The sequence below is a fragment of the Phalangium opilio genome, unplaced genomic scaffold (genome assembly GCF_054372755.1).
Source record: "Phalangium opilio isolate 3A_F unplaced genomic scaffold, DU_Popi_V2 ptg000352l_1, whole genome shotgun sequence".
Lineage (NCBI taxonomy): Eukaryota > Metazoa > Arthropoda > Arachnida > Opiliones > Phalangiidae > Phalangium > Phalangium opilio.
In genome coordinates, this window is record NW_028324228.1 from 5,867,297 (window position 1) to 5,884,915 (window position 17,619).

The 17,619-nt window shown below is 46.3% G+C and overlaps 1 non-coding gene across 1 annotated transcript; it reads right to left on the reverse strand.

The window, feature by feature from the left end:
- Positions 1–2,920: 2,920 nt before the first annotated feature.
- On the reverse strand, positions 2,921–2,993 carry TRNAN-AUU (transfer RNA asparagine (anticodon AUU)). Its single transcript has one exon. It is a non-coding gene; the product is annotated as a tRNA-Asn (tRNA).
- Positions 2,994–17,619: the final 14,626 nt, after the last annotated feature.

Sequence of the window (17,619 nt, forward strand, 5' to 3'; positions counted from 1 at the left end):
AACCACCAACCTTTCGGTTAACAGCCCACGGCGCTAACCATTGCGCAACGGCATCCCAAAGATTAAATGTTCGTCAGGTATTGTGGAAAAACTTTGGATTTTTACGTTACACTTGAGATCTCACAACACCGCTCCCGGGTGGGCTCCATCCACCAACCTTTCGGTTAAGAGCCCACGGCGCTAACCATTGCGCCACGGAAGCCCAAAAATTAAATGGTCGTCAGGTATTGTGGAAAAACTTTGGCTTTTTACGTTACATTTGAGACTTCACAACACCGCTCCTGGGTGGGCTCGAACCACCAAACTTTTGGTTAACATCCGAACGAGCTAACCATGGAGCCAAGAAAGCTCAGAAATGAAATGGTCGTCAGGTATTGTGGAAAAACTTTGACTTTTTACGTCACATCTGAGACCTCACAACACCGCTACCGAATGGGCTCGAACCAGCAACCTTTCGGTTAACAGCCGAACGCGCTAACCATTGCGACACGGAAGCCCAAAAATTAAATGGTCGTCAGGTATTGTGGAAAAACTTTGGTATTTTACATTACATTTGAGATCCCACAACACCGCTCCCAGGTGTGCTCGAACCACCAACCTATTGGTTAACAGCCGATCGCCCTAACCATTGAGCCAAGGAAGCTCAGAAATTAAATGGTTGTCACGTTATGTGGAAAAGTTTTGACTTTTTACGCTACTTCTGAGACCCCACAGCACCACTTCCGGGTGGGCTCGAACCACCAGCCTCTCGGTTAACAGCCGAACGCGCTAACCATTGCACCAAGGAAGCCAAAAAATTAAATGGTCGTAAGGTATTGTGGAAAAACTTTGGCTTTTTACGTCACATCTGAGACCTCACAACACCGCTCCCGGATGGGCTTGAACCACAAACCTTTTGAATAACAGCTGAACGCGCTAACCATTGCGCCACGGAAGCCCAAAAATTAAATGGTGGTCAGGTATTGTGGAAAAACTTTGGCTTTTTACGTTACATTTGAGATCCCACAACACCGCTCCCGGGTGGGCTCGAACCACAAACCTATTGGTTACCAGCTTAACGCGCTAACCATTGAGCCACGGAAGCTCAGAAATTAAATGGTTGTCACGTATTGTGGAAAAGTTTTGACATTTTACGTCACATCTGAGACCTCACAACACCGCTCACGGATGGGCTCGAACCAACAACCTTTCGGTTAACAGCCAAACGCGCTAACCATTGCGCCACGGAAGCCCAAAAATTAAATGGTCAACAGGTATTGTGGAAAAACTTTGGGTTTTTACGTTACATTTGAGTTCTTACAACACCGCTCCCGGGTGGGCTCGAACCACCAACCTTTCGGTTAACAGCTTTACGCGCAAACCATTGCGCCACGGAAGCCCAAAAATTAAATGTTCGTCAGGTATTGTGGAAAAACTTTGGCTTTTTACGTTACATTTGAGACTTCACAACACCGCTCCTGGGTGGGCTCGAACCACCAAACTTTTGGTTAACATCCGAACGAGCTAACCATGGAGCCAAGAAAGCTCAGAAATGAAATGGTCGTCAGGTATTGTGGAAAAACTTTGACTTTTTACGTTACATTTGAGATACCACAACACCGCTCCCGGGTGGGCTCGAACCACAAACCTATTGGTTAACAGGTGAAACGCGCTAACCATTGAGCCACGGAAGCTCAGAAATTAAATGGTTGTCACGTATTGTGGAAAAGGTTCGACATTTTACGTCACATCTGAGACCTCACAACACCGCTCCCGGATGGGCTCGAACCACCAACTTTTCGGTTAACAGCCGAACGCGCTAACCATTGCGCCACGGAAGCTCAGAAATTAAATGGTTGTCACGTATTGTGGAAAAGTTTTGACTTTTTACATTACATCTGAGACCTCACATCACCGCTCCCGGGTGGGCTCGAACCACCAACCTTTTTAATAACAGCTGAACGCGCTAACCATTGCGCCACGGAAGCCCAAAAATTAAATGTTCGTCAGTTATTGTGGAAAAACTCTGAATTTTACGTTACATCTAAGACCTCACATCACCGCTCCCGGATGGGCTCGAACCACCAACCTTTCGGTTAACAGCCGACGGCGCTAACCATTGCGCCACGGAAGCCCAAAAATTATATGGTCGTCAGGAATTGTGGAAAAACTTTGGCTTTTTACGTTACATTTGAGATACCACAACACCGCTCCCGGGTGGGCTCGAACCACAAACCTATTGGTTAACAGCCGAACGCGCTTACCATTGAGCCACGGAAGCTCAGAAATTAAATGGTTGTCACGTATTGTGGAAAATCTTTGACATTTTACGTCACATCTGAGACCTCACAACACCGCTCCCGGATGGGCTCGAACCACCAACTTTTCGGTTAACAGCCGAACGCGCTAACCATTGCGCCACGGAAGCCCAAAAATTAAATGGTGGTCAGGTATTGTGGAAAAAGTTTGGCTTTTTACGTTACATTTGAGATCCCACAACACCGCTCCCGGGTGGGCTCGAACCACAAACCTATTGTTTACCAGCTGAACGCGCTAACCATTGAGCCACGGAAGCTCAGAAATTAAATGGTTGTCACGTATTGTGGAAAAGTTTTGACATTTTACGTCACATCTGAGACCTCACAACACCGCTCACGGATGGGCTCGAACCACCAACCTGTTGGTTAACAGCTGAACGCGCTAACCATTGCGCCACGGAAGCCCAAAAATTAAATGGTCGTCAGGTATTGTTGAAAAACTGACTTGGTATGTCACATCTGAGACCTCACAACACCGCTCCCGGGTGGGCTCGAACCAGCAACCTTTCGGTTAACAGCCGAACGCGCTAACCATTGCGACACGGAAGCCCAAAAATTAAATGGTCGTCAGGTATTGTGGAAAAACTTTGGTATTTTACATTACATTTGAGATCCCACAACACCGCTCCCAGGTGGGCTCGAACCACCAGCCTCTCGGTTAATAGCCGAACGCGCTAACCATTGCGCCACGGAAGCCCAAAAACTAAATGGTCGTCAGGTATTGTGGAAAAACTTTGGCTTTTTACGTCACATCTGAGACCTCACAACACCGCTCCCGGATGGGCTTGAACCACAAACCTTTTGAATAACAGCTGAACGCGCTAACCATTGCGCCACGGAGGCCCAAAAATTAAATGTTCGTCAGTTATTGTGGAAAAACTCTGAATTTTACGTTACATCTAAGACCTCACATCACCGCTCCCGGATGGGCTCGAACCACCAACCTTTCGGTTAACAGCCGACGGCGCTAACCATTGTGTCACGGAAGCCCAACAATTATATGGTCGTCAGGAATTGGGGAAAAACTTTGGCTTTTTACATTACATTTGAGATACCACAACACCGCTCCCGGGTGGGCTCGAACCACAAACCTATTGGTGAACAGCCGAACGCGCTAACCATTGAGCCAAGGAAGCTCAGAAATTAAATGGTTGTCACGTATTGTGGAAACGTTTTGACATTTTACGTCACTTCGAGCCCACCCGGGAGCGGTGTTGTGAGATCTCACATGTAACTTAAAAATCCAAAGTTTTTCCACAATACCTGACGAACATTTAATCTTTGGGTTTCCGTGGCGCAATGGTTAGCGCGTTCGGCTGTTAACCGAAAGGTTGGTGGTTCGAGCCCACCCGGGAGCGGTGTTGTGAGCTCTCACATTTAACGTAAAATGCCAAAGTGTTTCCACAATACCCGACGACCATTTAATTTTTGGGCTTCCGTGGCGCAATGGTTAGAGCGTTCGGCTGTTAACCGAAAGGTTGGTGGTTCGAGCCCATCCGTGAGCGGTGTTGTGAGGTCTCAGATGTGACGTAAAAATCCAAAGTTTTTCCACAATGCCTGACGAACATTTAATCTTTGGGTTTCCGTGGCGCAATGGTTAGCGCGTTCGGCTGTTAACCGAAAGGTTGGTGGTTCGAGCCCACCCGGGAGCGGTGTTGTGAGCTCTCACATGTAACGTAAAATGCCAAAGTGTTTCCACAATACCCGACGACCAATCAATTTTTGGGCTTCCGTGGCGCAATGGTTAGCGCGTTCGGCTGTTAACCGAAAGGTTGGTGGTTCGAGCCCATCCGTGAGCGGTGTTGTGAGGTCTCAGATGTGACGTAAAAAGTCAAAGTTTTTCCACAATACCTGACGAACATTTAATCTTTGGGCTTCCGTTGCACAATGGTTAACGCCGTCGGCTGTTAACCGAAAGGTTGGTGGTTCGAGACCATCCGGGATCGGTGTTGTGAGGTCTTAGATGTAACGTAAAATTCAGAGTTTTTTAAAAATAACTGACGAACATTTAATTTTTGGTCTTCCGTGGCGCAATGGTTAGCGCGTTCAGCTGTTATTCAAAAGGTTTGTGGTTCGAGCCCATCCGGGAGCGGTGTTGTGAAGTCTCAGATGTGACGTAAAAATTCAAAGTTTTTCCACAATACCTGACGAACATTTAATCTTTGGGCATCCGTTGCACAATGGTTAACGCCGTCGGCTGTTAACCGAAAGGTTGGTGGTTCGAGACCATCCGGGATCGGTGTTGTGAGGTCTTAGATGTAACGTAAAATTCAGAGTTTTTTAAAAATAACTGACGAACATTTAATTCTTGGTCTTCCGTGGCGCAATGGTTAGCGCGTTCGGCTGTTAACCGAAAGGTTGGTGGTTCGAGCCCACCCGGGAGCGGTGTTGTGAAATCTCACATGTAACCTAAAAATCCAAAGTTTTTCCACAATACCTGACGAACATTTAATTTTTGGGCTTCCGTGGCGCAATGGTTAGCGCGATCGGCTGTTAACCGAAAGGTTGGTGGTTCGAGCCCATCCGGGAGCGGTGTTGTGAGGTCTTAGATGTAACGTAAAATTCAGAGTTTTTTAAAAATAACTGACGAACATTTAATTTTTGGGCTTCCGTGGCGCAATGGTTAGAGCGTTCGGCTGTTAACCGAAAGGTTGGTGGTTCGAGCCCACCCGGGAGCGGTGTTGTGAGATCTCACATGTAACGTAAAAATCCAAAGCTTTTCAACAATACCTGACGAACATTTAAACTTTGGGTTTCCGTGGCTCAATGGTTAGCGCGTTCGGCTGTTAACCGAAAGGTTGGTGGTTCGAGCCCACCCGGGAGCGGTGTTGTGAGCTCTCACATGTAACGCAAAAAGCCAAAGTGTTTCCACAATACCCGACGACCATTTAATTTTTGGGCTTCCGTGGCGCAATGGTTAGCGCGTTCGGCTGTTAACCGAAAGGTTGGTGGTTCGAGCCCATCCGTGAGCGGTGTTGTGAGGTCTCAGATGTGACGTAAAAAGTCAAAGTTTTTCCACAATACCTGACGAACATTTAATTTTTGGGCTTCCGTGAAGCAATGGTTAGCGCGTTCGGCTGTTAACCGAAAGGTTGGTGGTTCGAGCCCATCCGGGAGCGGTGTTGTGAGGTCTTAGATGTAACGTAAAATTCAGAGTTTTTTAAAAATAACTGACGAACATTTAATTTTTGGGCTTCCGTGGCGCAATGGTTAGAGCGTTCAGCTGTTATTCAAAAGGTTTGTGGTTCGAGCCCATCCGGGAGCGGTGTTGTGAAGTCTCAGATGTGACGTAAAAAGTCAAAGTTTTTCCACAATACCTGACGAACATTTAATCTTTGGGCTTCCGTTGCACAATGGTTAACGCCGTCGGCTGTTAACCGAAAGGTTGGTGGTTCGAGACCATCCGGGAGCGGTGTTGTGAGGTCTTAGATGTAACGTAAAATTCAGAGTTTTTTAAAAATAACTGACGAACATCTAATTTTTGGTCTTCCGTGGCGCAATGGTTAGCGCGTTCGGCTGTTAACCGAAAGGTTGGTGGTTCGAGCCCACCCGGGAGCGGTGTTGTGAAATCTCACATGTAACCTAAAAATCCAAAGTTTTTCCACAATACCTGACGAACATTTAATTTTTGGGCTTCCGTGGCGCAATGGTTAGCGCGATCGGCTGTTAACCGAAAGGTTGGTGGTTCGAGCCCATCCGGGAGCGGTGTTGTGAGGTCTTAGATGTAACGTAAAATTCAGAGTTTTTTAAAAATAACTGACGAACATTTAATTTTTGGGCTTCCGTGGCGCAATGGTTAGAGCGTTCGGCTGTTAAACGAAAGGTTGGTGGTTCGAGCCCACCCGGGAGCGGTGTTGTGAGATCTCACATGTAACGTAAAAATCCAAAGCTTTTCAACAATACCTGACGAACATTTAATCTTTGGGTTTCCGTGGCGCAATGGTTAGCGCGTTCGGCTGTTAACCGAAAGGTTGGTGGTTCGAGCCCACCCGGGAGCGGTGTTGTGAGCTCTCACATGTAACGTAAAAAGCCAAAGTGTTTCCACAATACCCGACGACCATTTAATTTTTGGGCTTCCGTGGCGCAATGGTTAGCGCGTTCGGCTGTTAACCGAAAGGTTGGTGGTTTGAGCCCATCCGTGAGCGGTGTTGTGAGGTCTCAGATGTGACGTGAAAAGTCAAAGTTTTTCCACAATACCTGACGAACATTTAATTTTTGGGCTTCCGTGAAGCAATGGTTCGCGCGTTCGGCTGTTAACCGAAAGGTTGGTGGTTCGAGCCCACCCGGGAGAGGTGTTGTGAAATCTCACATGTAACCTAAAAATCCAAAGTTTTTCCACAATACCTGACGAACATTTAATTTTTGGGCTTCCGTGGCGCAATGGTTAGCGCGTTCGGCTGTTAACCGAAAGGTTGGTGGTTCGAGCCCATCCGGGAGCGGTGTTGTGAGGTCTTAGATGTAACGTAAAATTCAGAGTTTTTTAAAAATAACTGACGAACATTTAATTTTTGGGCTTCCGTGGCGAAATGGTTAGAGCGTTCAGCTGTTATTCAAAAGGTTTGTGGTTCGAGCCCATCCGGGAGCGGTGTTGTGAAGTCTCAGATGTGACGTAAAAAGTCAAAGTTTTTCCACAATACCTGACGAACATTTAATCTTTGGGCTTCTGTGGCGCAATGGTTAGCGCGTTCGGCTGTTAACCGAAAGGTTGGTGGTTCGAGCCCACCCGGGAGCGGTGTTGTGAGATCTCACATGTAACGTAAAAATCCAAAGTTTTCCCACAATACCTGACCGACATTTAATCTTTGGGCTTCCGTTGCGCAATGGTTAACGCCGTCGGCTGTTAACCGAAAGGTTGGTGGTTCGAGCCCATCCGGGAGCGGTATTGTGAGGTCTTAGATGTAACGTAAAATTCAGAGTTTTTTAAAAATACCTGACGAACATTTAATCTTTGGGCTTCTGTGGCGCAATGGTTAGCGCGTTCGGCTGTTAACCGAAAGGTTGGTGGTTCGAGCCCACCCGGGAGCAGTGTTGTGAGCTCTCACATGTAACGTAAAAAGCCAAAGTGTTTCCACAATACCCGACGACCATTTAATTTTTGGGCTTCCGTGGCGCAATGGTTAGCGCGTTCGGCTGTTAACCGAAAGGTTGGTGGTTCGAGCCCATCCGTGAGCGGTGTTGTGAGATCTCACATGTAAAGTAAAAATCCAAAGTTTTTCCACAATACCTGACGAACATTTAATCTTTGGGTTTCCGTGGCGCAATGGTTAGCGCGTTCGGCTGTTAACCGAAAGGTTGGTGGTTCGAGCCCACCCGGGAGCGGTGTTGTGAGCTCTCTTATGTAATGTAAAAAGCCAAAGTGTTTCCACAATACCCGACGACCATTTAATTTTTGGGCTTCCGTGGCGCAATGGTTAGCGCGTTCGGCTGTTAACAGAAAGGTTGGTGGTTCGAGCCCATCCGTGAGCGGTGTTGTGAGGTCTCAGATGTGACGTAAAAAGTCAAAGTTTTTCCACAATACCTGACGAACATTTAATTTTTGGGCTTCCGTGGCGCAATGGTTAGCGCGTTCGGCTGTTAACCGAAAGGTTGGTGGTTCGAGCCCATCCGGGAGCGGTGTTGTGAGGTCTTAGATGTAACGTAAAATTCAGAGTTTTTTAAAAATAACTGACGAACATTTAATTTTTGGGCTTCCGAGGCGCAATGGTTAGAGCGTTCAGCTGTTATTCAAAAGGTTTGTGGTTCGAGCCCATCCGGGAGCGGTGTTGTGAAGTCTCAGATGTGACGTAAAAAGTCAAAGTTTTTCCACAATACCTGACGAACATTTAATCTTTGGGCTTCCGTTGCACAATGGTTAACGCCGTCGGCTGTTAACCGAAAGGTTGGTGGTTCGAGCCCATCCGGGAGCGGTGTTGTGAGGTCTTAGATGTAACGTAAAATTCAGAGTTTTTTAAAAATAACTGACGAACATTTAATTTTTGGTCTTCCGTGGCGCAATGGTTAGAGCGTTCAGCTGTTATTCAAAAGGTTTGTGGTTCGAGCCCATCCGGGAGCGGTGTTGTGAAGTCTCAGATGTGACGTAAAAAGTCAAAGTTTTTCCACAATACCTGACGAACATTTAATCTTTGGGCTTCTGTGGCGCAATGGTTAGCGCGTTCGGCTGTTAACCGAAAGGTTGGTGTTTCGAGCCCACCCGGGAGCGGTGTTGTGAGATCTCACATGTAACGTAAAAATCCAAAGTTTTCCCACAATACCTGACCGACATTTAATCTTTGGGCTTCCGTTGCGCAATGGTTAACGCCGTCGGCTGTTAACCGAAAGGTTGGTGGTTCGAGCCCATCCGGGAGCGGTGTTGTGAGGTCTTAGATGTAACGTAAAATTCAGAGTTTTTTAAAAATACCTGACGAACATTTAATCTTTGGGCTTCTGTGGCGCAATGGTTAGCGCGTTCGGCTGTTAACCGAAAGGTTGGTGGTTCGAGCCCACCCGGGAGCGGTGTTGTGAGCTCTCACATGTAACGTAAAAAGCCAAAGTGTTTCCACAATACCCGACGACCATTTAATTTTTTGGGCTTCCGTGGCGCAATGGTTAGCGCGTTCGGCTGTTAACCGAAAGGTTGGTGGTTCGAGCCCATCCGTGAGCGGTGTTGTGAGATCTCACATGTAACGTAAAAATCCAAAGTTTTTCCACAATACCTGACGAACATTTAATCTTTGGGTTTCCGTGGCGCAATGGTTAGCGCGTTCGGCTGTTAACCGTAAGGTTGGTGGTTCGAGCCCAAACGTGAGCGGTGTTGTGAGCTCTCACATGTAACGTAAAAATCGAAAGTTTTTCCACAATACCTGACGAACATTTAATCTTTGGGTTTCCGTGGCGCAATGGTTAGCGCGTTCGGCTGTTAACCGAAAGGTTGGTGGTTCGAGCCCACCCGGGAGCGGTGTTGTGAGCTCTCACATGTAACGTAAAAAGCCAAATTGTTTCCACAATACCCGACGACCATTTAATTTTTGGGCTTCCGTGGCGCAATGGTTAGCGCGTTCGGCTGTTAACCGAAAGGTTGGTGGTTCGAGCCCATCCGTGAGCGGTGTTGTGAGGTCTAAGATGTGACGTAAAAAGTCAAAGTTTTTCCACAATACCTGACGAACATTTAATTTTTGGGCTTCCGCGAAGCAATGGTTAGCGCGTTCGGCTGTTAACCGAAAGGTTGGTGGTTCGAGCCCACCCGGGAGCGGTGTTGTGAGGTCTTAGATGTAACGTAAAATTCAGAGTTTTTTAAAAATAACTGACGAACATTTAATTTTTGGGCTTCCGTGGCGCAATGTTTAGAGCGTTCAGCTGTTATTCAAAAGGTTTGTGGTTCGAGCCCATCCGGGAGCGGTGTTGTGAAGTCTCAGATGTGACGTAAAAAGTCAAAGTTTTTCCACAATACCTGACGAACATTTAATCTTTGGGCTTCCGTTGCACAATGGTTAACGCCGTCGGCTGTTAACCGAAAGGTTGGTGGTTCGAGCCCATCCGGGAGCGGTGTTGTGAGGTCTTAGATGTAACGTAAAATTCAGAGTTTTTTAAAAATAACTGACGAACATTTAATTTTTGGTCTTCCGTGGCGCAATGGTTAGAGCGTTCAGCTGTTATTCAAAAGGTTTGTGGTTCGAGCCCATCCGTGAGCGGTGTTGTGAGGTCTCAGATGTGACGTAAAAAGTCAAAGTTTTTCCACAATACCTGACGAACATTTAATATTTGGGCTTCCGTGAAGCAATGGTTAGCGCGTCCGGCTGTTAACCGAAAGGTTGGTGGTTCGAGCCCACCCGGGAGCGGTGTTGTCAAATCTCACATGTAACGTAAAAATCCAAAGTTTTTCCACAATACCTGACGATCATTTAATCTTTGGGCTTCCGTTGCGCAATGGTTAACGCCGTCGGCTGTTAACCGAAAGGTTGGTGGTTCGAGCCCATCCGGGAGCTGTGTTGTGAGGTCTTAGATGTAACGTAAAATTCAGAGTGTTTTAAAAATAACTGACGAACATTTAATTTTTGGGCTTCCGTGGCGCAATGGTTAGAGCGTTCAGCTGTTATTCAAAAGGGTTGTGGTTCGAGCCCATCTGGGAGCGGTGTTGTGAAGTCTCAGATGTGACGTAAAAAGTCAAAGTTTTTCCACAATACCTGACGAACATTTAATCTTTGGGCTTCTGTGGCGCAATGGTTAGCGCGTTCGGCTGTTAACCGAAAGGTTGGTGGTTCGAGCCCACCCGGGAGCGGTGTTGTAAGATCTCACATGTAACGTAAAAATCCAAAGTTTTCCCACAATACCTGACGAACATTTAATCTTTGGGCTTCTGTGGCGCAATGGTTAGCGCGTTCGGCTGTTAACCGAAAGGTTGGTGGTTCGAGCCCACCCGGGAGCGGTGTTGTGAGCTCTCACATGTAACGTAAAAAGCCAAATTGTTTCCACAATACCCGACGACCATTTAATTTTTGGGCTTCCGTGGCGCAATGGTTAGCGCGTTCGGCTGTTAACCGAAAGGTTGGTGGTTCGAGCCCATCCGTGAGCGGTGTTGTGAGGTCTAAGATGTGACGTAAAAAGTCAAAGTTTTTCCACAATACCTGACGAACATTTAATTTTTGGGCTTCCGCGAAGCAATGGTTAGCGCGTTCGGCTGTTAACCGAAAGGTTGGTGGTTCGAGCCCACCCGGGAGCGGTGTTGTGAGGTCTTAGATGTAACGTAAAATTCAGAGTTTTTTAAAAATAACTGACGAACATTTAATTTTTGGGCTTCCGTGGCGCAATGTTTAGAGCGTTCAGCTGTTATTCAAAAGGTTTGTGGTTCGAGCCCATCCGGGAGCGGTGTTGTGAAGTCTCAGATGTGACGTAAAAAGTCAAAGTTTTTCCACAATACCTGACGAACATTTAATCTTTGGGCTTCCGTTGCACAATGGTTAACGCCGTCGGCTGTTAACCGAAAGGTTGGTGGTTCGAGCCCATCCGGGAGCGGTGTTGTGAGGTCTTAGATGTAACGTAAAATTCAGAGTTTTTTAAAAATAACTGACGAACATTTAATTTTTGGTCTTCCGTGGCGCAATGGTTAGAGCGTTCAGCTGTTATTCAAAAGGTTTGTGGTTCGAGCCCATCCGTGAGCGGTGTTGTGAGGTCTCAGATGTGACGTAAAAAGTCAAAGTTTTTCCACAATACCTGACGAACATTTAATATTTGGGCTTCCGTGAAGCAATGGTTAGCGCGTCCGGCTGTTAACCGAAAGGTTGGTGGTTCGAGCCCACCCGGGAGCGGTGTTGTCAAATCTCACATGTAACGTAAAAATCCAAAGTTTTTCCACAATACCTGACGATCATTTAATCTTTGGGCTTCCGTTGCGCAATGGTTAACGCCGTCGGCTGTTAACCGAAAGGTTGGTGGTTCGAGCCCATCCGGGAGCTGTGTTGTGAGGTCTTAGATGTAACGTAAAATTCAGAGTGTTTTAAAAATAACTGACGAACATTTAATTTTTGGGCTTCCGTGGCGCAATGGTTAGAGCGTTCAGCTGTTATTCAAAAGGGTTGTGGTTCGAGCCCATCTGGGAGCGGTGTTGTGAAGTCTCAGATGTGACGTAAAAAGTCAAAGTTTTTCCACAATACCTGACGAACATTTAATCTTTGGGCTTCCCTTGCACAATGGTTAACGCCGTCGGCTGTTAACCGAAAGGTTGGTGGTTCGAGCCCATCCGTGAGCGGTGTTGTGAGGTCTCAGATGTGACGTAAAAAGTCAAAGTTTTTCCACAATACCTGACGAACATTTAATTATTGGGCTTCCGTGAAGCAATGGTTAGCGCGTTCGGCTGTTAACCGAAAGGTTGGTGGTTCGAGCCCACCCGGGAGCGGTGTTGTGAGGTCTTAGATGTAACGTAAAATTCAGAGTTTTTTAAAAATAACTGACGAACATTTAATTTTTGGGCTTCCGTGGCGCAATGTTTAGAGCGTTCAGCTGTTATTCAAAAAGTTTGTGGTTCGAGCCCATCCGTGAGCGGTGTTGTGAGGTCTCAGATGTGACGTAAAAAGTCAAAGTTTTTCCACAATACCTGACGAACATTTAATATTTGGGCTTCCGTGAAGCAATGGTTAGCGCGTCCGTCTGTTAACCGAAAGGTTGGTGGTTCGAGCCCACCCGGGAGCGGTGTTGTCAAATCTCACATGTAACGTAAAAATCCAAAGTTTTTCCACAATACCTGACGATCATTTAATCTTTGGGCTTCCGTTGCGCAATGGTTAACGCCGTCGGCTGTTAACCGAAAGGTTGGTGGTTCGAGCCCATCCGGGAGCTGTGTTGTGAGGTCTTAGATGTAACGTAAAATTCAGAGTGTTTTAAAAATAACTGACGAACATTTAATTTTTGGGCTTCCGTGGCGCAATGGTTAGAGCGTTCAGCTGTTATTCAAAAGGTTTGTGGTTCGAGCCCATCTGGGAGCGGTGTTGTGAAGTCTCAGATGTGACGTAAAAAGTCAAAGTTTTTCCACAATACCTGACGAACATTTAATCTTTGGGCTTCCCTTGCACAATGGTTAACGCCGTCGGCTGTTAACCGAAAGGTTGGTGGTTCGAGCCCATCCGGGAGCGTTGTTGTGAGGTCTTAGATGTAACGTAAAATTCAGAGTTTTTTAAAAATAACTGACGAACATTTAATTTTTGGTGTTCCGTGGCGCAATGGTTAGAGCGTTCAGCTGTTATTCAAAAGGTTTGTGGTTCGAGCCCATCCGGGAGCGGTGTTGTGAAGTCTCAGATGTGACGTAAAAAGTCAAAGTTTTTCCACAATACCTGACGAACATTTAATCTTTGGGCTTCCGTGGCGCAATGGTTAGCGCGTTCGGCTGTTAACCGAAAGGTAGGTGGTTCGAGCCCACCCAGGAGCGGTGTTGTGAGATCTCACATGTAACGTAAAAATCCAAAGTTTTTCCACAATACCTGACGAACATTTAATCTTTGGGCTTCCGTTGCGCAATGGTTAACGCCGTCGGCTGTTAACCGAAAGGTTGGTGGTTCGAGCCCATCCGGGAGCGGTGTTGTGAGGTCTTAGATGTAACGTAAAATTCAGAGTTTTTTAAAAATAACTGACGAACATTTAATTTTTGGGCTTCCGTGGCGCAATGTTTAGAGCGTTCAGCTGTTATTCAAAAGGTTTGTGGTTCGAGCCCATCCGGGAGCGGTGTTGTGAAGTCTCAGATGTGACGTGAAAAGTCAAAGTTTTTCCACAATACCTGACGAACATTTAATCTTTGGGCTTCCGTTGCACAATGGTTAACGCCGTCGGCTGATAGCCGAAAGGTTGGTGGTTCGAGCCCATCCGGGAGCTGTGTTGTGAGGTCTTAGATGTAACGTAAAATTCAGAGTGTTTTAAAAATAACTGACGAACATTTAATTTTTGGGCTTCCGTGGCGCAATGGTTAGAGCGTTCAGCTGTTATTCAAAAGGTTTGTGGTTCGAGCCCACCCGGGAGCGGTGTTGTGAAATCTCACATGTAACGTAAAAATCCAAAGTTTTACCACAATACCTGACGAACATTTAATCTTTGGGCTTCCGTTGCGCAATGGTTAACGCCGTCGGCTGTTAACCGAAAGGTTGGTGGTTCGAGCCCATCCGGGAGCGGTGTTGTGAGGTCTTATATGTAACGTAAAATTCAGAGTTTTTTAAAAATAACTGACGAACATTTAATTTTTGGTCTTCCGTGGCGCAATGGTTAGAGCGTTCAGCTGTTATTCAAAAGGTTTGTGGTTCGAGCCCATCCGTGAGCGGTGTTGTGAGGTCTCAGATGTGACGTAAAAAGTCAAAGTTTTTCCACAATACCTGACGAACATTTAATTTTTGGGCTTCCGTGAAGCAATGGTTAGCGCGTTCGGCTGTTAACCGAAAGGTTGGTGGTTTGAGCCCACCCGGGAGCGGTGTTGTGAAATCTCACATGTAACGTAAAAATCCAAAGTTTTTCGACAATACCTGACGATCATTTAATCTTTGGGCTTCCGTTGCGCAATAGTTAACGCCGTCGGCTGTTAACCGAAAGGTTGGTGGATCGAGCCCATCCGGGAGCTGTGTTGTGTGGTCTTAGATGTAACGTAAAATTCAGAGTGTTTTAAAAATAACTGACGAACATTTAATTTTTGGGCTCCCGTGGCGCAATGGTTAGAGCGTTCAGCTGTTATTCAAAAGGTTTGTGGTTCGAGCCCATCTGGGAGCGGTGTTGTGAAGTCTCAGATGTGACGTAAAAAGTCAAAGTTTTTCCACAATACCTGACGAACATTTAATCTTTGGGCTTCCCTTGCACAATGGTTAAAGCCGTCGGCTGTTAACCGAAAGGTTGGTGGTTCGAGCCCATCCGGGAGCGTTGTTGTGAGGTCTTAGATGTAACGTAAAATTCAGAGTTTTTTAAAAATAACTGACGAACATTTAATTTTTGGTCTTCCGTGGCGCAATGGTTAGAGCGTTCAGCTGTTATTCAAAAGGTTTGTGGTTCGAGCCCATCCGGGAGCAGTGTTGTGAAGTCTCAGATGTGACGTAAAAAGTCAAAGTTTTTCCACAATACCTGACGAACATTTAATCTTTGGGCTTCCGTGGCGCAATGGTTAGCGCGTTCGGCTGTTAACCGAAAGGTAGGTGGTTCGAGCCCACCCAGGAGCGGTGTTGTGAGATCTCACATGTAACGTAAAAATCCAAAGTTTTTCCACAATACCTGACGAACATTTAATCTTTGGGCTTCCGTTGCGCAATGGTTAACGCCGTCGGCTGTTAACCGAAAGGTTGGTGGTTCGAGCCCATCCGGGAGCGGTGTTGTGAGGTCTTAGATGTAACGTAAAATTCAGAGTTTTTTAAAAATAACTGACGAACATTTAATTTTTGGGCTTCCGTGGCGCAATGTTTAGAGCGTTCAGCTGTTATTCAAAAGGTTTGTGGTTCGAGCCCATCCGGGAGCGGTGTTGTGAAGTCTCAGATGTGACGTGAAAAGTCAAAGTTTTTCCACAATACCTGACGAACATTTAATCTTTGGGCTTCCGTTGCACAATGGTTAACGCCGTCGGCTGATAGCCGAAAGGTTGGTGGTTCGAGCCCATCCGGGAGCTGTGTTGTGAGGTCTTAGATGTAACGTAAAATTCAGAGTGTTTTAAAAATAACTGACGAACATTTAATTTTTGGGCTTCCGTGGCGCAATGGTTAGAGCGTTCAGCTGTTATTCAAAAGGTTTGTGGTTCGAGCCCACCCGGGAGCGGTGTTGTGAAATCTCACATGTAACGTAAAAATCCAAAGTTTTACCACAATACCTGACGAACATTTAATCTTTGGGCTTCCGTTGCGCAATGGTTAACGCCGTCGGCTGTTAACCGAAAGGTTGGTGGTTCGAGCCCATCCGGGAGCGGTGTTGTGAGGTCTTATATGTAACGTAAAATTCAGAGTTTTTTAAAAATAACTGACGAACATTTAATTTTTGGTCTTCCGTGGCGCAATGGTTAGAGCGTTCAGCTGTTATTCAAAAGGTTTGTGGTTCGAGCCCATCCGTGAGCGGTGTTGTGAGGTCTCAGATGTGACGTAAAAAGTCAAAGTTTTTCCACAATACCTGACGAACATTTAATTTTTGGGCTTCCGTGAAGCAATGGTTAGCGCGTTCGGCTGTTAACCGAAAGGTTGGTGGTTTGAGCCCACCCGGGAGCGGTGTTGTGAAATCTCACATGTAACGTAAAAATCCAAAGTTTTTCGACAATACCTGACGATCATTTAATCTTTGGGCTTCCGTTGCGCAATAGTTAACGCCGTCGGCTGTTAACCGAAAGGTTGGTGGATCGAGCCCATCCGGGAGCTGTGTTGTGTGGTCTTAGATGTAACGTAAAATTCAGAGTGTTTTAAAAATAACTGACGAACATTTAATTTTTGGGCTCCCGTGGCGCAATGGTTAGAGCGTTCAGCTGTTATTCAAAAGGTTTGTGGTTCGAGCCCATCTGGGAGCGGTGTTGTGAAGTCTCAGATGTGACGTAAAAAGTCAAAGTTTTTCCACAATACCTGACGAACATTTAATCTTTGGGCTTCCCTTGCACAATGGTTAAAGCCGTCGGCTGTTAACCGAAAGGTTGGTGGTTCGAGCCCATCCGGGAGCGTTGTTGTGAGGTCTTAGATGTAACGTAAAATTCAGAGTTTTTTAAAAATAACTGACGAACATTTAATTTTTGGTCTTCCGTGGCGCAATGGTTAGAGCGTTCAGCTGTTATTCAAAAGGTTTGTGGTTCGAGCCCATCCGGGAGCAGTGTTGTGAAGTCTCAGATGTGACGTAAAAAGTCAAAGTTTTTCCACAATACCTGACGAACATTTAATCTTTGGGCTTCCGTGGCGCAATGGTTAGCGCGTTCGGCTGTTAACCGAAAGGTAGGTGGTTCGAGCCCACCCAGGAGCGGTGTTGTGAGATCTCACATGTAACGTAAAAATCCAAAGTTTTTCCACAATACCTGACGAACATTTAATCTTTGGGCTTCCGTTGCGCAATGGTTAACGCCGTCGGCTGTTAACCGAAAGGTTGGTGGTTCGAGCCCATCCGGGAGCGGTGTTGTGAGGTCTTAGATGTAACGTAAAATTCAGAGTTTTTTAAAAATAACTGACGAACATTTAATTTTTGGGCTTCCGTGGCGCAATGTTTAGAGCGTTCAGCTGTTATTCAAAAGGTTTGTGGTTCGAGCCCATCCGGGAGCGGTGTTGTGAAGTCTCAGATGTGACGTGAAAAGTCAAAGTTTTTCCACAATACCTGACGAACATTTAATCTTTGGGCTTCCGTTGCACAATGGTTAACGCCGTCGGCTGTTAGCCGAAAGGTTGGTGGTTCGAGCCCATCCGGGAGCGGTGTTGTGAGGTCTTAGATGTAACGTAAAATTCAGAGTTTTTTAAAAATAACTGAGGAACATTAAATTTTTGGTCTTCCGTGGCGCAATGGTTAGAGCGTTCAGCTGTTATTCAAAAGGTTTGTGGTTCGAGCCCATCCGGGAGCGGTGTTGTGAAGTCTCAGATGTGACGTAAAAAGTCAAAGTTTTTCCACAATAACTGACGAACATTTATTCTTTGGGCTTCCGTGGCGCAATGGTTAACGCGTTCGGCTGTTAACCGAAAGGTTGGTGGTTCGAGCCCACCCAGGAGCGGTGTTGTGAGATCTCACATGTAACGTAAAAATCCAAAGTTTTTCCACAATACCTGACGAACATTTAATCTTTGGGCTTCCGTTGCGCAATGGTTAACGCCGTCGGCTGTTAACCGAAAGGTTGGTGGTTCGAGCCCATCCGGGAGCGGTGTTGTGAGGTCTTAGATGTAACGTAAAA